Here is a 22,842-nt window from a genome sequence, read left to right as displayed (position 1 = left end):
AAGTTTACTATCCCTCTTTTGGTCATTTAGTGCACTCATGTGGTTATAACTACCACTACCATTATCAATCATCAAAGTAACTGAACTGAAAGGCCGTTTTGAAACACACATGATTTATGGAAATAAACAGCACAATTATAAAACAGTGCATCAACTCGTAATTTCATAACATAAAACATGTTCCGGAGTTCTAAATTGAGCAGCTGCTGAAAAATGAGCTCCTGTATATATTGAGATTTAAATGTTTTTTAGAGTGAAGTACATCGAAAAAATCAAGAGAAAACTGCAAGACTCAATAGAAGACAAAACAAGGAACAAGCCAAAAAAGACAGGCTTTTGAAAAATTAACTATTTTTCATAAAATTGTACAGTTATCTTAGCTAGCTCAATTGCTAGCAGAATTGTTTACTTGTTGCTAAGCAGTTGCTAGGGACTCTCCTGGAAGAAGCTAGCTAGCTTACAAAGAATAACAACAAAAAATATCTAGTTAACAGAAGAAAGGAAGACAAAATAAGGACAAAAGAAGGACAGAAGAAAAAGGAAAAGAAAGAGGACAACAAAGTGAAACAGTCAGCACTTCTATTGCAACTTCGTATTTCGTCGTCCTAACATAGTCTACACTGCTATCTGCCCAGCAGCTAGCCAGCTAGCAAACGTCCACCGTCTACCGAATAGCAGCACTGTAGAAACTATTACACTCAACTGAACGACTTGATTAGTGTAGTGTTAGCTAGCTACATAGTTGTCTTTGCTGTCTTCGTATCCAAGATAATTGTGTAGTTTAGAGCGTGTAGTCTTAGAGTGATTATCTTAATTTACCGAGGTTAGCTAGCCAGCTATTTGTCGTCCTTAACATAGGAGACACTGCTAGCTAGCCAACAGCTAGCCAACGTCTACTGAATAGAACTTCCGCACTCAACAACCCGGTCGCATTCCGCTTCGCTCCACAGGTAGTATCACATTTTCATTTAATTTCATTACAGCACAACGGTTTGATTTGTTTGATCGTAGCTAGCTACATAGCTAGCTACATAGCCGTCTGTGTATCAAAGATAATTGTGTAGTCTAGAGCGATTTTCTAGGTTAGCTAGCCAGCTATTGTTGTTCTTTTAACGCAACGTAACGTAATCAACACTGCTAGCTAGCTAGCTAGCCCCCGAATAGCAGCACTGTAGAAACTATTACACTCAACGGAACGACTTGATTAGTGTAGTGTCAACAACGCAGCCACTGCCAGCTAGTCTACAAAGTCAACAACGCAGCCACTGCCAGCTAGCCTACTTCAGCAGTACTGTATCATTTTAATCATTTTAGTCAATAAGATTCTTGCTACGTAAGCTTAACTTTCTGAACATTCGAGACGTGTAGTCCACTTGTCATTCCAATCTCCTTGCATTAGCGTAGCCTCTTCTGTAGCCTGTCAACTATGTGTCTGTCTATCCCTGTTATCTCCTCTCTGCACAGACCATACAAACGCTCCACACCGCGTGGCCGCGGCCACCCTAATCTGGTGGTCCCAGCGCGCACGACCCACGTGGAGTTCCAGGTCTCCGGTAGCCTCTGGAACTGCCGATCTGCGGCCAACAAGGCAGAGTTCATCTCAGCCTATGCCTCCCTCCAGTCCCTCGACTTCTTGGCACTGACGGAAACATGGATCACCACAGATAACACTGCTACTCCTACTGCTCTCTCTTCGTCCGCCCACGTGTTCTCGCACACCCCGAGAGCTTCTGGTCAGCGGGGTGGTGGCACCGGGATCCTCATCTCTCCCAAGTGGTCATTCTCTCTTTCTCCCCTTACCCATCTGTCTATCGCCTCCTTTGAATTTCATGCTGTCACAGTTACCAGCCCTTTCAAGCTTAACATCCTTATCATTTATCGCCCTCCAGGTCCCCTCGGAGAGTTCATCAATGAGCTTGATGTCTTGATAAGCTCCTTTCCTGAGGACGGCTCACCTCTCACAGTTCTGGGCGACTTTAACCTCCCCACGTCTACCTTTGACTCATTCCTCTCTGCCTCCTTCTTTCCACTCCTTTCCTCTTTTGACCTCACCCTCTCACCTTCCCCCTACTCACAAGGCAGGCAATACGCTCGACCTCATCTTTACTAGATGCTGTTCTTCCACTAACCTCATTGCAACTCCCTCCAAGTCTCCGACCACTACCTTGTATCCTTTTCCCTCTCGCTCTCATCCAACACTTCCCACACTGCCCCTACTCGGATGGTATCGCGCCGTCCCAACCTTCGCTCTCTCTCCCCCGCTACGCTCTCCTCTTCCATCCTATCATCTCTTCCCTCTGCTCAAACCTTCTCCAACCTATCTCCTGATTCTGCCTCCTCAACCCTCCTCTCCTCCCTTTCTGCATCCTTTGACTCTCTATGTCCCCTATCTTCCAGGCCGGCTCGGTCCTCCCCTCCCGCTCCGTGGCTCGACGACTCATTGCGAGCTCACAGAACAGGGCTCCGGGCAGCCGAGCGGAAATGGAGGAAAACTCGCCTCCCTGCGGACCTGGCATCCTTTCGCTCCCTCCTCTCTACATTTTCCTCCTCTGTCTCTGCTGCTAAAGCCACTTTCTACCACTCTAAATTCCAAGCATCTGCCTCTAACCCTAGGAAGCTCTTTGCCACCTTCTCCTCCCTCCTGAATCCCCCCCCCCTCCTCCCTCTCTGCAGATGACTTCGTCAACCATTTTGAAAAGAAGGTCGACGACATCCGATCCTCGTTTGCTAAGTCAAACGACACCGCTGGTTCTGCTCACACTGCCCTACCCGGTGCTCTGACCTCTTTCTCCCCTCTCTCTCCGGCGTCTTGTGACGGCCGGCCGCCCAACAACCTGCCCTCTCGACCCTATCCCCTCCTCTCTTCTCCAGACCATTTCCGGAGACCTTCTCCCTTACCTCACCTCGCTCATCAACTCATCCCTGACCGCTGGCTACGTCCCTTCCGTCTTCAAGAGAGCGAGAGTTGCACCCCTTCTGAAAAAACCTACACTCGATCCCTCCGATGTCAACAATTACAGACCAGTATCCCTTCTTTCTTTTCTCTCCAAAACTCTTGAACGTGCCGTCCTTGGCCAGCTCTCCCGCTATCTCTCTCAGAATGACCTTCTTGATCCAAATCAGTCAGGTTTCAAGACTAGTCATTCAACTGAGACTGCTCTTCTCTGTATCACGGAGGCGCTCCGCACCGCTAAAGCTAACTCTCTCTCCTCTGCTCTCATCCTTCTAGACCTATCGGCTGCCTTCGATACTGTGAACCATCAGATCCTCCTCTCCACCCTCTCCGAGTTGGGCATCTCCGGCGCGGCCCACGCTTGGATTGCGTCCTACCTGACAGGTCGCTCCTACCAGGTGGCGTGGCGAGAATCTGTCTCCTCACCACGCGCTCTCACCACTGGTGTCCCCCAGGGCTCTGTTCTAGGCCCTCTCCTATTCTCGCTATACACCAAGTCACTTGGCTCTGTCATAACCTCACATGGTCTCTCCTATCATTGCTATGCAGACGACACACAATTAATCTTCTCCTTTCCTCCTTCTGATGACCAGGTGGTGAATCGCATCTCTGCATGTCTGGCAGACATATCAGTGTGGATGACGGATCACCACCTCAAGCTGAACCTCGGCAAGACGGAGCTGCTCTTCCTCCCGGGAAGGACTGCCCGTTCCATGATCTCGCCATCACGGTTGACAACTCCATTGTGTCCTCCTCCCAGAGCGCTAAGAACCTTGGCGTGATCCTGGACAACACCCTGTCGTTCTCAACTAACATCAAGGCGGTAGCCCGTTCCTGTAGGTTCATGCTCTACAACATCCGCAGAGTACGACCCTGCCTCACACAGGAAGCGGCGCAGGTCCTAATCCAGGCACTTGTCATCTCCCGTCTGGATTACTGCAACTCGCTGTTGGCTGGGCTCCCTGCCTGTGCCATTAAACCCCTACAACTCATCCAGAACGCCGCAGCCCGTCTGGTGTTCAACCTTCCCAAGTTCTCTCACGTCACCCCGCTCCTCCGCTCTCTCCACTGGCTTCCAGTTGAAGCTCGCATCCGCTACTAGACCATGGTGCTTGCCTACGGAGCTGTGAGGGGAACGGCACCTCAGTACCTCCAGGCTCTGATCAGTCCCTACACCCAAACAAGGGCACTGCGTTCATCCACCTCTGGCCTGCTCGCCTCCCTACCACTGAGGAAGTACAGTTCCCGCTCAGCCCAGTCAAAACTGTTCGCTGCTCTGGCTCCCCAATGGTGGAACACACTCCCTCACGACGCCAGGACAGCGGAGTCAATCACCACCTTCCGGAGACACCTGAAACCCCACCTCTTTAAGGAATACCTAGGATAGGATAAAGTAATCCCCCCTTAAAATATTTAGATGCACTATTGTAAAGTGTCTGTTCCACTGGATGTCATAAGGTGAATGCACCAATTTGTAAGTCGCTCTGGATAAGAGCGTCTGCTAAATGACTTAAATGTAAATGTAAATGTATAACAAAATTACAATTTTATAACAGATCACAATATCCAGCAAGTGTCAAAGAGTCCAGCCAACCTAGTCATAGACTGTTCTCTCTGCTACTGCAAGTCTAGGTCCAAAAGGCTCCTTAGACAGCTTCTAACCCCAAGCCATAAGACTGCTGAACAGTTAATCAAATGGCTACCCCGACTATTTCAGGTCTTTCTTGGAAAATAGATTTTTATCTCAATGAGAAAAACCTGTATAAATAAAGGTTACATAACAATTATTATATATTTTTTTTGCATTGACCCCCTTTTTTTTAAGCTACTGCTATTCACTGTTTATTATCAATGCATAGTCAATGCATAGTCTTTACCCCTACCATATGCATATTACCTCAATTACCCCGACTAAACTGTACCCTCGCACATTGACTCGGTACTGGTACCCCCTGTAATATAGCCTCATTATAATTGTTTTTACTTTTTTTACTTTAGTCTATTTAGTAAGTAAGTATTTTCAGGGTAAGGTTGTATTTGGCGCATGTGACAAATGCAATTTGGTTTGATTTGATTTATATATTTGGGCACAATTTAACACTTTAGTAGCTTCCTCCTTTGGAAAAGCATTTCAAAATTGTATTTTAATCACGTCTCTTTCACATGTGGTTGGATCAGAATCACCATTATAATCACTGGCCGGTAACGGAGAATTAAGTAAAACCACATGTCCAAATCTCTGTCTCCATCCATGGCTAAATTAGGAAAAGGCCAACTTTATCTAGCTCACGATAGATAACCTACACATATAGAGGGGCGCTATTTCGCTGGCTCGGATGCTTTCTCCGGGGGAGATACATTTTTAAATATGGTGTATGTGGACACCCTTTCAAATGAGTGGATTCGGCTATTTCAGCCACACTCGTTGCTGACAGATTTATAAAATCGAGCACACCACCATGCAATCTCCGTAGACAAACATTGGCAGTAGAATGGCCCTACTGAAAAGCTCAGTGACTTTCAACGTGGCACCATCATAGGATGCCATCTTTCCAACAAGTCACAGAACAGGATCGCCGAGTGCTGAAAATAAATAGTCTGTCCTCGGTTGCAACACAACTGAGTTCCATACTGCCTCTGGAAGCAACATCAGCACAAGAACTGTTCGTCGGGAACTTCATGAAATGGGTTTCCTTGGCCTAAAAGCCTAAGAACACCATGTGCAATGCCAAGCGTCAGCTGGAGGGGTGTACAGCTCGCCGCCATTTGACTCTAAAGCAGTGGAAACGCATTAATCTGGCTGTCCGACGGATGAATCTGGATTTGACAGATGCCAGCAGAACGCTACCTGCCCCCAAAGCATAGTGCCAACTGTAAAGTTTGGTGGATGAGGAATAATGGTCCTGGGTTGTTTATCATGGTTCAGGCTAGGCCCCTTAGTTCCAGTGAAGGGAAATCTTAATGATACAGCATACAATGACATTCTAGATTATAATGTGCTTCCAACTTTGAGGCAACTGTTTGGGGAAGAAACGTTTCTGTTTCAGCATGTACAAAGTGAGGTCCACACAGAAATGGTTTGTCGAGATTGGTGTGGAAGAACTTGACTGGCCTGCACAGAGCCCTGACCTCGAACCCCATCGCACACCTTTGGGATGGATTGGAAAACCGACTGCGAGCCAGGCCCAATTGCCCAACATCAGTGCCCGACTTCACTAATGTTCTTGCGGCTGAATGGAAGCAAGTCCCCGCAGCAATGTTCCAACATCTAGTGGAAAGCCTTCCCGGAAGAGTGGAGGATGTTATAGCAGCAAAGGGGGTATGGGATGTTCGCGAGCAGGTGTCCACATACTTTGGTCATGTAGTGTACATTCAGCCTCTTTTGAATTTAAGGACCATTATGAAATACGGAGAGACGAAAGATATATTATTTTAATGGTTTTTTTACCCTTTTTTTATTGGTCAAATTTTTAGGGAAGCACGGCTTCCCTTGGCATCCATGAATACAACGCCACTGCTCCAGAGAGGAAGTTCCAGAGAGAAAGTTGGCTTCGGTTACCTTCTCTTTGAGGGTTCCGATATAGCCCAGATACAGCATGGTAATTTCACAGATGGTAAGCAGAACCACCCCAGTCACAAGGAGAGCTTGGTAGTAACCAGGCAGGTAATACAACTATGACAAGAAAGATAATAACGCATTATTGATTTGGGTATGCTATAAATACTAAACAAAGCATTGTGGAACCTTGGGGCGACCTCTGTGAAGTCATACGAAGAACCCGCCTTCTGATTCAACATGACAACAGCTGAGACCTACCAGCATGGAAACTGGAATATGTTGAAGTAGAGGAGCATCTGAAGGGGAAGGTGGGACACCAACTCATTGATTGGAATATAGAAACAAAGTGATAGATTGACCATAAATCAACGTATATTCAAAGAATATAAATTTGAAGTATATAAATACTTTCCTGAATATCCAAACACTCTCCAAAAGGATGTGAAATATTTTCCTAAAATACCTCAAAATACATTTCAGAGTAACACATATATTGAATACATAGGCTATTTGAAACGGGCATCATATAGTATTCTGCCTATTCTTGGAATCAGGCAGCTGTTTTGTCATCTTGCTCCCTGTTGTAGTCACTGCTAAAGTCCCCTGTCCTGTTGTTGGTGAACACAGACCCACTGGCGGAAGCCAGGACCATATGCAGGTTCTTGGGTGTGGGGGAGTAGAACACAGGCATGGTGGCTGCCCAATATAACCATGCCTGCTATCAGTTTGTTTGTGTGGGTGAAGGCAACAACAGTGTGTTTGTAATGGTGTGTGTGTGATTGAGGGCTGTAGGGATTCATTAGTTAACCAGACAGCAGTGTCGGCTAATTAGATTATCAGAGTGGAGAGAGGAGGGATGACAGGGGATTAGTGCCCTAGACAGACATAGCTGCGTGGTGGATGTGTCTCTGCACTCAGTACTTTGTTAGGGTTTTAATACATGGGAATAGAAGGTTTCATGTCAACCAAGTTTTGAAACGTCAAATTGAACATTCCTTGTGAAAAAAACAACAATAGATAAAACCCATCAATAGGGACAATTTTCCCAGCCATATCATTTGGTTCCGTGGAAGTTGTAGGAACATGTGTTTTTGGTTTCATATTGATTGTGAGATCGAAGCCATATGTTCCTGACTGGTAAAACTGATTTTTTTTTTAATGTTCTGTGAACAGAAGTGAAAAGTACATTTTTAGGTTGCAGAGGGGTTCTGAGAACATTTTACTCTGGTTGCTTGAAAGTTTTCCCGGTGGGTTTTATTAACGCAGTGAGAACGGAAATGATTGCTACTTTCGATTTAAAAAAATAACTTCCTTAAAACATTCACTGAATGTTTCAATAAAACACCATCTTATTTTAGGTTAACTCTTTAACTACAATCACAGATAGGACACATGGAAAGTAATTTATTATTTATCATGACACAGCATCAGTGAGATTTGAACCTATAATCTTCTGTTCTCTATTGATATAATTATTCCACTGCGCCACCAGGATGGAGCTAACATATTTTTTTTAAACATACAAGGCTGTTCATTTTAGTCTATTCAAACAGACCCAATTTCAAAGAAAACAAGCACTCATTAAGATCAGGTATGCCCAATAAGTGGCTGCGGCAAACACACCTGAACACACTTTACAACATTTACATTACATTTACATTTAAGTCATTTAGCAGACGCTCTTATCCAGAGCGACTTACAAATTGGTGCATTCACCTTATGACATCCAGTGGAACAGCCACTTTACAATAGTGCATCTAAATCTTTTAAGGGGGGGGGGGTGAGAAGGATTACTTTATCCTATCCTAGGTATTCCTTAAAGAGGTGGGGTTTCAGGTGTCTCCGGAAGGTGGTGATTGACTCCGCTGTCCTGGCGTCGTGGGGAGTTTGTTCCACCATTGGGGGCCAGAGCAGCGGACAGTTTTGACTGGGCTGAGCGGGAACTGTACTTCCTCAGTGGTAGGGAGGCGAGCAGGCCAGAGGTGGATGAACGCAGTGCCCTTGTTTGGGTGTAGGGCCTGATCAGAGCCTGGAGGTACTGAGGTGCCGTTCCCCTCACAGCTCCGTAGGCAAGCACCATGGTCTTGTAGCGGATGCGAGCTTCAACTGGAAGCCAGTGGAGAGAGCGGAGGAGCGGGGTGACGTGAGAGAACTTGGGAAGGTTGAACACCAGACGGGCTGCGGCGTTCTGGATGAGTTGTAGGGGTTTAATGGCACAGGCAGGAGCCCAGCCAACAGCGAGTTGCAGTAATCCAGACGGGAGATGACAAGTGCCTGGATTAGGACCTGCGCCGCTTCCTGTGTGAGGCAGGGTCGTACTTTGCGGATGTTGTAGAGCATGAACCTACAGGAACGGGACACCGCCTTGATGTTAGTTGAGAACGACAGGGTGTTGTCCAGGATCACGCCAAGGTTCTTAGCGCTCTGGGAGGAGGACACAATGGAGTTGTCAACCGTGATGGCGAGATCATGGAACGGGCAGTCCTTCCCCGGGAGGAAGAGCAGCTCCGTCTTGCCGAGGTTCAGCTTGAGGTGGTGATCCGTCATCCACACTGATATGTCTGCCAGACATGCAGAGACGCGATTCGCCACCTGGTCATCAGAAGGGGGAAAGGAGAAGATTAATTGTGTGTCGTCTGCATAGCAATGATAGGAGAGACCATGTGAGGTTATGACAGAGCCAAGTGACTTGGTGTATAGCGAGAATAGGAGAGGGCCTAGAACCGAGCCCTGGGGGACACCAGTGGTGAGAGCGCGTGGTGAGGAGACAGATTCTCGCCACGCCACCTGGTAGGAGCGACCTGTCAGGTAGGACGCAATCCAAGCGTGGGCCGCGCCGGAGATGCCCAACTCGGAGAGGGTGGAGAGGAGGATCTGATGGTTCACAGTATCGAAGGCAGCCGATAGGTCTAGAAGGATGAGAGCAGAGGAGAGAGAGTTAGCTTTAGCAGTGCGGAGCGCCTCCGTGATACAGAGAAGAGCAGTCTCAGTTGAATGACTAGTCTTGAAACCTGACTGATTTGGATCAAGAAGGAATACAAAACAGAGGATAGAGTTTTGTTGATTATGAGAACCGAATGGATATGTTTTTATTAAGATTCTTAGAATGTTCTCTGAACGTTATAAAAGTTTTATTGTGTTTTTTTATGGAAAGTGTTCTTAACGTTATTGGAACAATTTGAGAACATGACTTTAAATAGAACAATGAGAAAACCTGTAGGTCCTCCCGAGTGGCGCAGCGGTCTAAGGCACTGCAGTGCTTGAGGTGTCATGAGAAAGCGGTATAAGCACTGCGGTGCTTGGCTATCATGAGATAGCGGTATACATTATTTTTTCTTTACCTGTTGGACAGATTATGCTGAAATTCCCACAGAAGAACATTGTTTCTTAGCGTTCTTGGAACAATTTGAGAACATTACTTTATATAGAATCATGAGAAGAGAAAACCTGTATGAAACGTTATGCTAAAGTACTGAAATTCCCACAGAAGAACGTTGTTTCTTAGCATTCTTGGAACAATTTGAGAACATTACATAGAACCATGAGGAGACCTGTAGGAAACGTATTGCTCAAGTACGGAAATTCCCACAGAAGAGCTTTGTTTCTTAGCGTTCTAGATCCATGAGTAAACATTCCCAATGTCAAACCATTTGGAGAATGTTCCTAGTTGGAGAATGTTCCTAGAACACCCCCCCCAAAAAAAACATGTTTGAACTTTCAGGAAATGTTTTGTTAAAGTAATAAAATACCAAGAAATAAAAATTTTTTTGTGAAGTTCTGAGAATGTTCCAAATCCAAGCAGCTATCCTGCACCATTCCCAGAAAGTTGTGGGAAGGTTGTATGCAAAATAACCGTAGGGCATCTTAAGGCAGGTTATCTTTTAAATCAACATCACACATATTTGCTTACACTAACTAATATCAATCGTTACCTGTTGAAAATTTGCTCTGTGACTTTAATGAGATGCAGATAAATCATGTTTTGATGGAAGGTAGACAGTGTGGTAAGCATGTCATTAGGAATTAGAATACTAGATGGACATGAACCTTCTTATGATGGTATAAAGGCCAGCCGTTTAGGTCAGGGAGTTGGTCGACCATGGTTTGCATGTGCTGTGATAAGATAGTGTAAAATAATGAATTTGAAGAATTTAGCTGCACTGTATGTTTGTTAGCTAGTTTGCCTGCCAGTTTAAGAGGAATGATTCCATTTATTTTTCAAATGAACTGCCATTATTCCAATATTCCATTAAAACAACGCAGCAATAAACTGGCAGAAATCAGTTGGACTTGCAACAATTACTGATATTGTGTCATATAATAGCACTCATAGCTTTCCAAGAAAACAACAATTGAGACATTTATGGTCATGGACATCTATTCTAGATGCTTGTTAGACAGAAAATTGGTCAACAACCCATATCAACTGAATATATAATTATATGACAATATTTTAGGTTGACAATAATTCTACTACACAATTTCTGATATTTCACCCACCTTAATTTTACTTAACTGCATAAATCAAATCTGGATTATGTCAATTCTGCCATTCACGCCAATTAGACTGGTTTTGGATTTCTCCCTGGCCAATCTGGCTGCCATGTTCACCCCATTCTAACGTTGAGGGTTTATTACATAGTCATTTAATAGGATCTCTATAAAATGGTAGTAAGCCACAAAAATCAGTAAGAGAAACATTTGACGTAACTTGTGAAAACTTTTATTGACAAATTCATGATTCAATTCATGTTTAAATTACAGTGAGACGGTGTGGTAGGGCTCTGCTTTGCTCAACTGCACAGAGTCTGTCGTCCTCAGACTGAGGCCTGGATTATGTTGTGGCCTTGGGGCCTCACTCGTCATGTGTGACAGGGTGCAATGACAGAGTATGGCCACAAGATGTCCCTGTGCTTACAGCTCATCTCTGAGGGCACGCAGGGGAAAGTACTCAAACTGCTCCAGTACCTCCTCTATCTTCTGAGATCTATTGTAGAAACCCAGCAACACCAGCAGACTACTGATCTCATCCACCTTCATGTTCTTTACAGGGACAGTCTGATACAACACACACGCAAAATGTTTACATTCAGTACAGGCGGGGAAACCATAATGCAAGATTGAACAGGTTCAGAAAATATACAGCATCACTGTCATGCCTCTTTCTCTTTAACTGTTTCAAATCACACCTATATGTTCCTATTTTTTTATTGTGTAATGTCTTCTTGCAATAGTTATGTATTCCTTTCTAATTTTGTCATGCTTGAGTCAAGGTCAGAAAATATATGTTATTTACCCAACCATTTAGCTGATAATCTTTGCCTGACCTTTAGACGATATTGTAGCGATCTTAAAACAACACCCATCAAGAGGTTCTGACTTCTTAGCGTAAGAGTTAAGGTGTTGGCTATACAATAGCTGACCCTGGGTTTGAGGCCTTGTCAGGCCTACCCCCACAACCGCTACACTAGTGTCAGAAGTGGGATGAGGCCTTTGGAGAGGCATTTACATGTAAGGTACTTGGTATAGAGAAGTGTGGGGACAAGTTCTCCCAAAGGAAGGAGCTAATGTAACGACCTTAACCCAACCCCCTTGCGACTTTGTTGAATGGTTTGTTGCTCTTGGCATAATGGTGAACGTGTTGGCTTGTTAGTCACTGGACCTACTGTAGGTTCAAATCCCAGTCAGAGTTACCCTCTGAATTTGTTACAATATGTAGCATCTTCAATGGGAATCATATCTTACCTGAACAACCTCATCCTTATCATTGTAGAAGATCAGAAGTGGATTCTTCTCCTCCCCTGTATCATATTCCAGATTGTGACTTCAACTGAAAGGAGGCTCAAGGAACATATATGTTGGGCTGGTTTCCTGAGCCCAGATTATTCCTAGTCCTGGACAACAACAAAAAATCTATTTCAGTGAAGATTCTCCATTAAGCATGATTTTTTGTTATTGTCCAGGACTAGGTTCACTCTCTGCCTGTAGGATACGGGAACACCAACAAATTCAAGAACAATCTACTTGAAGTGAGATCAAACATACAACACATGATGGATTTGAATTTAGTTGGACCCACATAAAACTGGGTTGTTGCTAACACACATTTTTTCTTGTTTATCTGGAAGGTCATGAGAAACTACAAAAGGCTTTGGGTGGGTCATGTTTTGAAAAAAATTACATGAGGTACGATGTAACCATATGAGGCAATGCTAACATACAATGCAAACAATCTCCCACGATATCATTAGAAAGCGACATAGCAACCATAATACAATTATAATCTAGCCTCATAAATCTATTTAAGATCTACACAGAAACCAATAGAAGGATACTACAATGCCCATCGCTCCATGAGAAACGAGTATTTTTCATTCACAACCACCATGTCTAATCTGTTATCTCAGTTAGGTCAAAGATACTGAAGCCTTCCTGTATCAACAATAAAATGTGTCTTCCTCCGAAGTAGAAAGTTTAACAAAGGTATGTTCAGAGTAGAGAAGTAAATTAATTTCACTAATTTAATCACCACATCATTCACATTTAACTTACCTTAAGTATGCCCTTGGCTATTCCAAGTCTCTCTTCAACGGCTAAATCTGTGACATTTTCTTCTGCCGTCCTTCTTGGAGCAGAAAAGGTCAGCATGAGCAACAAAACGGCCCACGTGTTTGAGCCTGAACCTTGCTTCTTGAAAACAACCTTTCGGTTGACCATGTACTCATGTGCTCAGGTTGGACTGAACCAGGTGGCAGGGCCAAGGGGGGAAGAGGGTCCATTAGGAAAATGAGTCATCTTCTTAGTTTGGGTCTTATTTTGGTTTATTCTCAATGACAGATATTATGGAAAATGGTCACCAGATGGGCCTAATACTTGTTCCACTTGAAATGGCTTGAACATAAATATAGATGTTAATGAACACTTTCTATCGGGATTGGTACCCCCTGACTCCGTAAAATATCCTCTGTTTCTGTAGCAACCCTCGAGGACACCTGCATCCGTATCACTTTGTCCCAGATCACGGTGCTAGTGAAAACCTACCTCATGGCACACTGCAGTGCATTTTCTTGAACTTGTTAAGCCTGTAAGTATGACGGTAAAATACCTCTGTGCTGCAGAGAATAGTGAAAAATAGTAAAACACTTTAGAATGTGACACTTTAGAGAGTTTCTCCATTTCCCCACAGATGGAGCTACAGTAGAACAACAGTATGTCAGGTTGAAATAAATGCTTACATTGAATAAGCATGCCTTTAATAATCCTAGAAGTCCCCTTGAAATGAATGCAGTCAAATCACATGACACAACAATACAGTAGATGACAAAAAAAAAGTATTCTGTTGTTCCATTCCATAGTAAAAACCTTTGCTTTTCCTTTGTCAATGAAACAGAGGCATGACATGTACACTAGAGGGCGACAACAACTGACTATTATTTCCTGGCAGATTGGCGGGTAAAAATGTAGCCTACTTCCAAATTCCAGCCACAGACAATTATGTTTCCAAGAAAAATAAACCCTTCTAGATTGGAATGCTAAAGCAAAACCATCTCTCTCTATAATTCCCAGGCTAGAGCTTAGAACTTGATGTTCAACCCTTAACAGTTCGGTGTGTGCAAGCCATGATGTGTCAAATGGTGGAGCAGTCCTCATTTTAACAGAGTTTAACAGAGTTTCCTCCCCTTGGCTGTGGCTGTAAATCCACAGCCCAAATTAAAAAGAACAAGCCCCCTCCGACACGGAAAATAGTTATAGTTTTACTTTAATTGATCTTTATTTGTGTTATAAACCCAGCCATGTTTCTCACAATGTAAGTTTGCTGGCCAAGATTGAGCAGCAGAACAATCCAAATTACAATTAATTTTAAACAGCAGGAGAAGGAAAGAGAGAGAAAGGAGAAGATGGGGGTTGGGTATTCTTGGCATGCCTCTGTGAGAGTACTGTATATGTGTGGATGCATACCATATGTTTTCTCCCTGTATGTGTGTGTAGGCCTCCTTCTATGTTGGAGAGTATGTCAGAACAAGAGGTTACAACCATCCATCTGCTGACAATGAGAGGGACTAATGATGGCGTAGAGCTGTAGTGAGATAGGTCACATGGTGAACACTGATTCCTGTGAAAAGACAGGACAATACATGCAGTAAAAGGAACTCAGTCATACCCAACAGAAATAGCCACATTGTCACGCTCTGACCTTAGTTCCTTTATTATGTCCTTGTTTTAGCTTGGTCAGGGCGTGAGTCGGGGTGGTTAGTCTCTGTTCCTTTTTCTATGATGTGTTTTTGTGTTTGGCCTGGTATGGTTCTCAATCAGAGGCAGGTGTCGTTCGTTGTCTCTGATTGAGAATCATACTTAGGTAGCCTTTTCCCACCTGTGTTTTGTGGGTGATCATTTCCTGTTTAGTGTTTTTTTCATTCACCTTACGGGACTGTTCGTTTGTCATTTATTGTTTTGTTCAGTATTCAGTTATTTTATAAAAAATATGAACACTTACCACGCTGCGCTTTGGTCCTCCTCTCCTTCCACCGAGGACTACCGTTACACACATTCATGAACATAAAGGCACACGAACCTCCAGGCATCTCATATCTTGTTCCCCGTTCCACAAACTTAAACTCCAGTGTCAAACCTATACAAATTCAAACCCCATGCTGCTATATATTTAAAAAAATCACTGTCGGTATTGTCAAATCATCTTAGTCTATTCTTCCATCATCCATTGTACCTATCGTACATCAGAGTAGGACAGCGTTTCCCAAACTCGGTCCTCTGGACCCCAAGTGGTGCACATTTAGTTTTTTGCCCTAACACTACACAGTTGATTCAAATGATCAACGCTTGATGATTAGTTGATTATTTGAATCAGTGTCCTGCTAGGGCAAAAAAACTAAATGTGGTTAGAAGTTTATACAGACCATGTGACCAGGTGAGAAAGAACTCTGGGCCCTAGTGAAAACCAACTCCTTGTAGGATCTGTATGACATCTGGTATACATACATTATAGCAACAGGCCGATTTCCACACAGAATTGTTTTTATTTATTTATTTAACCTTTATTTAACCAGGTAAGCCAGCAATATGGGGATGAGGTAGTTGGATGGGCTATTTACAGACGGGCTATGTACAGGTGCAATGATCTGTAAGCTGCTCTGTTAGCTGATGCTTAAAGTTAGTGCTTAGAGTTAGTGAGTTAGTGAGTTGGTTTTGGGGGTGACCAGTGAAATAAACCTGCTGGAGCGTGTGCTATGGGTGGGTGCTTCTATGGTGACCAGTGAGCTGAGATAAGGCAGGGCTTTACTTAGCAAAGACATATCGATGGCCTGGAGCCAGTGGGTTTGGCGACGAATATGAAGCGAGGGCCAGCCAACGAGAGCATATAGGTCGCAGTGGTGGGTAGTATATGGGTCTTTGGTGACGAAATGGATGGCACTGTGATAGACTGCATCCAATTTGCTGAGTAGAGAGTTGGAGGCTATTTTGTAAATGACATCGCCGAAGTCAAGGATCGGTAGGATAGTCAGTTTTACGAGGGTATTGTTGGCAGCATGAGTGAAGGATGAAGGATGCTTTCTAGGAAGCTGATTCTAGGAAGCTGATTCTAGATTTAATTTTGGATTTAGATGCTTAATATGAGTCTGGAAGGAGAGTTTACAGTCTAAATAGACACCTTGGTATTTGTAGTTGTTCACATATTTTAAGTCAGAACCGTCCAGAATAGTAATGCTAGGCAGGTGCGGACAGCAATCGGTTGAAGAGCATGCATTTAGTTTTCCTCGCATTTAAGAGCAGTTGGAGGCCACGGAAGGAGAGTTGTATGGCATTGAAGCTCGTCTGGAGGTTAGTTAACACAGTGTCAAAAGAGGGGCAAGAAGTATACAAAATGGTGTCGTCTGCATAGTGGTGGATCAGAGAATCACCAGCCGCAAGAGCAACACCATTAATGTCTACAGAGAAAATAGTTTGCCCAAGAATTGAACCCTGTGGCACCCCCATAGAGACAGCCAGAGGTCCGGACAACAGGCCCTCCGATTTAACACACTGAATTCTATCTGAGAAGTAGTTGGTGAACTAGGCGAGGCAGTCATTTGAGAAACCAAGGTTGTTGAGTCTGCCGATAAGAATGCGGTGACTGACAGAGTCAAATGCCTTGGCCAGGTCGATGAATAGGGCTGCACGGTATTGTCTTTTGTCGATGGCGGTTACAATATAATTTAGGACCTTGAGCGTGGCTGAGGTGCACCCATGACCAGCTCGGAAACCAGATTGCATAGCGGGGAAGGTACGGTGGGATTCGAAATGGTCGGTGATCTGTTTGTTAACTTGGCTTTCGAAGATCTTAGAATGGCAGGATAGGATAGATATAGGTCTGTAACAGTTTGGGTCTATAGCTTTCCAATCTTTAGGCATCTCTTACGATACAAAAGAGAGGTTGAACAGGCTGGTAACAGGGGTTGTAACAATTGCGGCGGATCATTTTAGAAAGAGAGGATTCAGATTGTCTAGTCCAGCTAATTTGTAGGGGGTCAAGATTTTGCAACTCTTTCAGAACATCAGCTATCTGGATTTGGCTGAAGGAGAAATGGGGAGGCGTAGGAGTTTCTGTGGGGGGTGCAGAGCTGTTGACCCGGTAGGGGTAGCCAGGTGGAAAGCATGGCCATCCGTAGAAAAATGCTTATTGAAATTCTCGATTATCGTAGATTTATCAGTGGTGACAGTATTTCCTAGCCTCAGTGCAGTGGGCAGCTGGGAGGAGGTGCTCTTATTCTCCATGGACTTTATAGTGTCCAATAACTTTTTGGAGTTTGTGCTACAGGATGCACATTTCTGTTAGCATTTGCTTTCCTAACTGCCTATGTATATTGGTTCCTAACTTCCCTGAAAAGTTGCATATCGCGGGGGCTGTTCGGTGCTAATGCAGTATGCCACAGGATGTTTTTGTGCTGGTCAAGGGCAGTCAGGTCTGGAGTGAACCATATCTGTGCCTGCTTCTATTATTTTTGAATGGTGCATGCTTATTTAAGATGGTGAGGAAAGCACTTTTAAAGAAAGACCTGCTCGCTGAAGTGTTTTAGGGAGTATTTGACTGTGATGAGGGGTAGTCGTTTGACCGCGGACCCATTACGGACACAGGCAATGAGGCAGTGATCGCTGAGATCCTGGTTGAAGACAGCAGAGGTGTATTTAGAGGGCCGCTTTCCACACAGAATCTGGAGCAAGATCAAACATCCATCTAAAAAAGCTCTTCCCTCTTTCCTATCATGTCCATTGTGAGTGTACTAGACTCCCAGCACGCCATCCCCAACATGCATAATGAGGGGAACCAATCGGAAGCCCCTCTCTCTTACCCAACTGATCTGTAGGCCCCTGTCTGTGTGTGTGTGTGTGTGTCTATCCGTCCTGTCTCCTGTCTCTTAGTTTCCTCACACTCAGCAGTCGTCAGGGCTTGTTATAGAGACATACACTTCCTCTATCCTCTCTCTCCACTAATGTGGTGCTGCGGCGGGAAGCTTCACTAACAGTAACAGGGGTCTGGCTGTGTGTTTGATCCTGTCTGGGCCCTCAGGGCTGCAGAGGGAATTAAGGCCTTCCTCCCTGACTTTCTCTGTCTGCTGGAAACACTGCTGCCTGTAAAATAGGGTTGGTAACTGTAGGCATGGTAACAGGGTTGCACACTAGAGTTGCATAACTTTGGGGGCCCAGAGTTATTCCAGGTCAAGTAACATGGTCAGGGCAAACTACTGGCCCTACTTATGCTCAGGTCCTAAGAACCAAAACAGCCTATACCCTCTGCTGACACATAATACATGTACATCTAATATAGGGATGAGAAATTGCTGCTGGAATATGTCAATTTTGAGCATTTGGCAATGTGGCACGAACCAGAGGATGGACATCCTGCAATAATGATAATATCCCAGCTTTAAATCTGTGTTTTCAATTCAGCCATGTGCTAGACTGCATACAACCCCATAGAATCTAGTCACTAATCTCCACACCTAAAGAAATGGCTTTTTTCTATTGTGGTGGTGTGAGGTGAGGGGGCTCAGTGTTTACATATTTAGATTTGAGAATAACTAGCGAGTTCGGGAGGCGGCGTGAGTTGACATCATGCCGGATGTGGGAGTTTTGCAATGATCGATGTCCAGCCGCTGACCACATCAGAGAGGCTACGGGGCAAACAGACTACCACTGCTGCTCCCCTCTCTAATCTCAGCCTGCTAATGGAAAACACATGGCCGCAGTGTGTGTGTGTGTGGCTAGGAGGGGGTAATGGCTTCAGTGTGAGCCTGGGACACACACACACACACACAAAGCAGTGACGCGCACTCCCTGTGTTCCATTTCGCGTTAGAGAGTCAGACGGCCATTATCAACCCCTAGAGTCTCAGGCAGAAAGCTGGGTGGGCAGATCGGAAAGCCGTATCATCTCAGCAAATTAAGCCAGGATAAAGAGGGTGTGAATAACCATGACTTGGCTGGAAAAAGGAGAGAGCAAGACAGCGATAAGGCAAGCTATTTAGGCAAGGGGGAAAGTTAGGCAAGGGGGAAAGTTAGGCAAGGGGGAAAATGGTCCTTCTGTAGCTCAGTTGGTAGAGCATGGCGCTTGTAACGCCAGGGTAGTGGGTTCAATCCCCGGGACCACCCATACGTAGAATGTATGCACACATGACTGTAAGCCGCTTTGGATAAAAGCGTCTGCTAAATGGCATATATATTATTATTATTATAAAATTAGGCAAGGGGGAAAGTTAGGCAAGTGGGAAAGTTAGGCAAGTGGGAAAGTTAGTCAAGGGGGAAAATTAGGCAAGGGGCAAAGCCAGAGAGGGAAAAGTCCATGGTGGCAACATACGTTTTAGTAATTCTTGGCACAGAAAATAGTCAAAAGAATGCCTGCATCTCATACAATGTACTCAATGTGTGCAACCGCTTGAGGCTTGAGTGTATTTATCAGTATGCTTTTGATTACATTGACTGTAGGACCATTGGTTCAGTGCATAAAAATATACGCTCCGTTGCTCTGAATCATTTCCCTCTCCAGCTCTTGGATAGAACAGAGCTGAATCTTGTGACCATTTTCCATCCCAATCTCTGGAGCATAGTGAGGTTCTCTACTCCAGGTTGGAGAGGAAGTTAAAAAGCTCTGGGTCTGACTCTGGAATATGTGAAAACTGAAACCTGGAGACACACTGCCTCCTCTCTATAGATTGTGGATGGGGGTGTGAAAAGAGAGAGGGGAAGATGGAAAGAAAGAGGGCAGGAGGGAATGAGGGAGACAGTGAGAGAAGAGGAAGAGAGAAAGAGAGAGGGGAAGGGAAGGAGAGAGAGAACATTTGACTGACCTGTTTTCTATTAGAACCAGAGCTCCTTAATACACTCAGCAGAATTATGCTGACAAAGGGGGAAAAAATAGTTTAGGCTATTTAAAGTCCCAGACAACTGTTTGCATACCCCTCTCTTTCCACCAGAAAACAATCTGGATGGAGAGGGATTGTAGATGGATTCCCAATTTATTCCCATTCATCAGTAATGTTTACGACAAGACAAGATGATAACTAATGAATCATACAACTATAATTACTAGCTAAGTGGCTGCATTACAGAAGAAGTGTGGTTGAATGCTAATAAGGTCATTGTCCGCAAGGAAATATAATTAGCGTAATACAAAAATACCCATAGAAATCTGTCAGTTTAAGCTAGAGATTTTTTGTTTTTCTTTGCACTGGATGCATCTCAATTGACCGCATCCGCCTATGTAACCGCATCCGTGGTGAAAGGTGACAGAGCTAGAGCGACCATGAGACATCCCGAAAACCTGTAGCGTCCAAACGGTTTGGACTACACACTATTATGACCCTTCTATGGAAAAAGACTCACAAATACGATGTTGTTCACCGTTTTGCTCTACGACCCCCACAAGTGTCTTAGGATTCCTCTGAAGTCAGTACAGCGGATCTGCCAACTTCTGTCTGTAGCATCTGAAACAGTTTGTGCTACACACTAATACACACAAATTACCCCTCTGTGTTTTGCTCTAGGAGGCCCACAGGCCTCACAAGACTCATCTGAAAGTCCACCGGCAACAGTTGAAGAAATGTATGGAAGCAGATATGGAGACAGTTTAGTAACAAAACTAAGGGGTTAAATACATGTAAAAAAATATAAAAAAATGTTTCATGATCTTTCTTATATCGCTCAGATATAGGATAGACACTTCAGAACAAACTTCCTTCAGATTTATTGAAGTGACTATCTGTTGTCCCATGTAGTGAATATGTTATTCTATGCATTTGTATCACAGATCCCTCCGGAACCTTTATTACGCGCACCTGTCCCCTATTCCTACTGATTAGTACTTGATTAAGTGTGCCCTTTGGTTTCCTTTGGGCTGTCGATTATTTTTCCTATGTCCGTTGGTGCCTGTGAGTACCTGTGCTGTGTGTTTTGGACTTTCGTGCCCTTGTGGATTGTGCAGATGATTACGGGTCTTGTCCCGTGTGTTAATCATTGTGCGCATGTGTATTGATTCGAGGTACTTTTATTTCTTTACTTTTCAACCCTTTTTATTGTGTATGTGTTTATTTGGTCTTCGTCCCCGTGCCTTTACACGGCACGCCGTAATTTGGGCTGAACTAAAAACCCTATTACGCATTCCTGTGCCTGTCTCCCGAATCATTCATACCAACGTGACAAGTTTTATGGTTTAATAGCAGTGAGGCTAAATAAAATGTGTCATCAAATAATATATATATATATTTATTTTTGATACTTCAAGGGGTCTTCAAAGTCCAAATCAAATAGCAAAGTGATTCTTGTTATGACCTTCTTAAAACAATTCCATATAGCTTAGTAGTACCCCATCCCCCCTCCCTCCCCCTCCCCCGGCTTAGACAGGGCTTCGACTCTTATGGGTCAATACTGTGCTGAGATAAATGTTTCATTGCAAATCACAACTTTGTTAGCCTACGTATAAAGGCCTTGTTGTTTTGGTAGAGCAGATATTTTGATTTAGTTATAATTTGCAGAAAAATGTATTATACTGATGTTTCAATATCTGCTGACACTTCAAACCCACATGTTAAGCATAATTACAGACCCCTTATTCGTTTATTACTTACCCATAATCCCTTTTTGTCTTTCTATGACAAATATATCATAATACTGACCTGAACTTTACTAAAGATAAGTGTTGCCGAATGTCTATTTGAGATGTCATGCAATGTGGTTGTCTTCAAACCAACATAGTATGTCAGAATATCCAATTTGAGTGTGGTGCCATTGTGAGGGAGTTTTGAGTTTTGGGCTATATTATACTATTATAATGACAGTGTTAAATCACAGAGTGAGTAGATATATATATAATATATAAACATACACGGGATCCCAGCGTTATTTCCTTATGGTGAAACACTGACCTCAGCATGCTGTGGTTAGTGTGTGTGTGTGTGTGTGTGTGTGTGTGTGTGTGTGTGTGTGTGTGTGTGTGTGTGTGTGTGTGTGTGTGTGTGTGTGTGTGTGTGTGTGTGTGTGTGTGTGTGTGTGTGTGGTTTAGGGCGAGGGAAAATGCCAGCTCCATTTCCAGTAAAAGTCATTTCATAGTTACTGAAGCTCCACATGCTGAGCATTACATTACATTACATTCAATGTGACAAAGCACTAAGATTAAACAATGTCTCTTGCTGTAAGACAATATAATATAATGTTATAATGTGTTGACATGAACATCAGACAGTAGATAAGATACTTTTGAATGAAATGTGTATAGTTTTAAGTCAGGAATTACTATGAAAACTTATGTTGACTTGAGTGAACCTGTACTTCCCTCTCAATGCTGAAATACTCTGCTTAGTCGAATATATCATTTTACAAGTAGTGCACGTCATCCAGTGAGTCTCGCTCTAATATCCATAATGTATGGGAGAATACAAACACATTTTCTCCATGCATTCTAGCCACAGAAACATTTATATTTTATATATATATTTTTATCCCATTTTCTTTTCTGCTTTGCATTGCAGAAAATATTTATATTTTTCCCTCACTCATACATTTCTTTCTTTCTATTTTTTTTTTTTTTGCAGCTAGGGCTGAAATGGATGCCAGATGTGGATGCAGTCTGTTCCTGTTACCGTGGTAACGCAGGGTTCTGAAAAGACCTTCTAGGTTCTAGGGCTGTTGGCTTGGCTGACTCACTGTTGCTGTTTCTATAGACCTGGCACACTACACAGCCGTAATATGTGCCAAGATCCAAGTTCTGTTTAGACTGTCAGTCAACTTGTCATTGCACTTCCCACCCACTCTATTCCCCCCTAACAGTTTGACTGTCAAACCTG

The sequence above is a fragment of the Oncorhynchus keta genome, chromosome 14 (genome assembly GCF_023373465.1).
Source record: "Oncorhynchus keta strain PuntledgeMale-10-30-2019 chromosome 14, Oket_V2, whole genome shotgun sequence".
In the NCBI taxonomy this organism is placed as follows: Eukaryota; Metazoa; Chordata; class Actinopteri; order Salmoniformes; family Salmonidae; genus Oncorhynchus; species Oncorhynchus keta.
The sequence above is the reverse complement of the archived record's forward strand: the minus strand, read 5'-3'. Positions refer to the sequence as shown.